The sequence below is a fragment of the Lepus europaeus genome, chromosome 14, assembly GCF_033115175.1.
Source record: "Lepus europaeus isolate LE1 chromosome 14, mLepTim1.pri, whole genome shotgun sequence".
In the NCBI taxonomy this organism is placed as follows: Eukaryota; Metazoa; Chordata; class Mammalia; order Lagomorpha; family Leporidae; genus Lepus; species Lepus europaeus.
The window spans coordinates 76,015,703-76,018,741 of record NC_084840.1 but is presented as its reverse complement, the minus strand read 5'-3'; positions in this window follow the sequence as shown (position 1 = coordinate 76,018,741).

Sequence of the window (3,039 nt, the reverse complement as noted above, 5' to 3'; positions counted from 1 at the left end):
CAGAGAGCTGGCCTGGAAGAGGGGCAACTGGGATAGAATCCGGCGCCCCGACTGGGACTAGAACCCGGTGTGCCAGCGCCGCAAGGCGGAGGATTAGCCTGTTAAGCCACGGCGCTGGCCTATAGACTCTTTTTTTTTTTTTTTTTGACAGGCAGAGTGGACAGTGAGAGAGAGAGACAGAGAGAAAGGTCTTCCTTTTGCCGTTGGTTCACCCTCCAATGGCCGCCGCGGTAGCGCGCTGCGGCCGGCGCACCGCGCTGTTCCGATGGCAGGAGCCAGGTGCTTCTCCTGGTCTCCCATGGGGTGCAGAGCCCAAACACTTGGGCTATCCTCCACTGCACTCCCTGGCCACAGCAGAGAGCTGGCCTGGAAGAGGGGCAACCGGGACAGGATCGGTGCCCCGACCGGGACTAGAACCCGGTGTGCCGGCGCCGCAAGGCGGAGGATTAGCCTGTTGAGCCACGGCGCCGGCCTAGACTCTTTTTTTAAAAACTGTTTATTTATTTATTTGAAAGGCAGAGTTACAGAGAGTGGTCTTCCATCCACTGGTTTACTCCCCAGATGGCCATAATAGCCGGAGCTGCCCTGATCCGAAGCCAGGAGCCTCCTCTGAGTCTCCCCCACGGGTGCAGGGGCCCAAGGACTTGGGCCTTCTTCCACTGCCATAGCAGAAAACTGGATCGGAAGTGGGGCAGCCAAGACTTGAACCGGCACCCACATGGGATGTCAGTGTCACAGGAGGCCTTACCCACTATGCCACAGTGCCAGCCCCTCATTATAGACTCTTTCATCCCTTTCTTGAGCTCTAGTGCTGTGCCAGGACCTCAGCAGGTTGGGTTCTAGGGTCTCTCTATTCCCACTTGGTGACTTTGAGCCTGCTAGGTGGGCGCTGGGCTCCCTGGTCATTTCAGAGACTGCCTCTGACACGGAGTGCAAAGTGCTTCTGCAGGAGGAGGGACAAGGAGTGACGTCAGCTTTCGGAGGGCACCTGCCAGCCAGACTGAGCCAGCTCCCTCTCTCTGATCAGAGGCTGTTTGGCTCCAGGTTTCCCTCTGCAGTTTATCACTCAGATTTCCTGCTGACAATGTCTTTTGTCCCTTAGCTGTGCCCTTTTAATATTTGGTCTTTACTTCTTTATGATGCATTTTTCTCTAGGTCAGGAGTGTTCCTAAGTGTCTGACATTGGCCAATTGGGACTTCTGCTGCGTGTGCTGTTTCACCTGTTGCTTCTCTACCTTTCCAAGTGCATACCTTGCTTTATGCTACATTGAGTACGTACACACACACACACACACAGGGAGAGAGAGGGGGGGAGAGAGAGAGAGAGAGAGAGATAGATCACACTCACACATACATGCAAGCAAGCTTTGGATCATTCTTGGGTGTCTTTCTAAGTCCACATCGTCTCCAACACCTTTCCCATCTACTTTATGTGCATAGCAGCTCTTGTCTCCTATTTTGGGTTTATCACTTGTTTGTCCTCAGAATGCTTCCTCCACGTGAATTTTGTGAGCTCTTTAAGGTAGGGGCCCTGGTGGTAGCCAGTGTTTTGCAAATTCTTGTACTTGGTTAATTTGTGAAAAATTCCAGTTTTTAAAAAAGGATTTATTTATTTATTTGAAAGTCAGAGTTACACAGAGAGAGAAGAAGAGGCAGAGAGAGAGAGAGAGAGAGAGAGAGAGAGAGTCTTCCATCTGCTGATTCATTCCCCAGTTGGCCACAATGGGCAGAGCTGTGCTGATCTGAAGCCAGGAGCCAGGAGCTTCCTCCAGGTCTCCCACATGGGTGCAGGGACCCAAGGATTTGGGCCATCTTCTACTGTTTTCCCAGGCCATAGCAGAGAGCTGGATCGGAAGCAGAGCTGCCCATGTGGGATGCCGACACTTCAGGTAGCGGCTTTATCCACTGCGCCACAGCAGCAGCCCCAAAATTCCATTTTCTTTTCGGATGGGTAGTTGCAGAGCCAAATTAAGATTGTTAGGAGCCCCGAACACTAAACAGGTGATGCTTATTTCCCCCCAATGTGTAATTTTAAATAAAGACAGTACCACATCATAAATGTAAGGAATACCTGTACATTGCCAATTTTTAGTTTTGTCACTATTTTGGAATTCTTTGGAAATAATGGTGTCCTAAAACAACAATAAAACCTAGTACTGCAAGCATGAGCATAGTCTGCATGGTTAATTCAGGCTGGGGCTGGGGTGTGGTCATTCGGGGGGTTTCTGCTTATAGAAAGCTAAGAATACTAACTGCTCCTAAGTCCTCAGGAATTATAGATTAAAAAGATTTTTACTTATTTGTAAGGCAGAGGACAGAGAGAGCAAAAGAGAGAGAGAAAGAGACAGACAGAGGGAGAAAGAGATCTTTCATCTCCAAATGGCTGCAATAGCCAGGGCCAGGCCAGGCTGGAGCCAGGAGCCAGGAACTCCATATGGATCTCTCCCATGGGTTCCAGAGGCTCAAGCACTTGGGCCATCTTCCGCTGCTTTCCCAGGTGCATCAGCAGGGAGTGAGATTAGAAGTGGAGCAGCCAGGACTTGAACTAGTGCTCCTGTGGGATGCTGGGGGTTGCAGGCAGCAGAGGCTTAAGCTGCTCTGCCACCACCCGGGCCCCAGGAATTGTGGATTTTTGCAGATTCCCACGCGTGCATCCCACTCCTTTCTCCCTGCTGTGAACTCTGAGTCTGTCCTTTAACTTCACAGGCCACTGGGAGTTCCCCGGGGCGTGACCTGTGTCTTCCTGTCTGTCCTAGGACTGAGCACAGAGATGACATCCTTCCTATGGATGTCTGCCCCCGACGCCCCTGGAGGCCGGAAGCCCAGTCTCACAGTGTCTTCCTGTCCTTCCCAGTGTCTCTGTGGAGATGAACCTGGATAAAATGAATGTGGGAGAGAAGGCATAAAAGTCACAGGAGAAGCATAGGAAAAGCAGGAGGAGGGGCCTGGACAGTGGGGAGCAGTGGGAAGTGAGGACGCATTCCCCTCCCTGCTCCCTACAGCCTTGCCTGCTGTTCTGTAGGATTTGTAGTCTGTCGT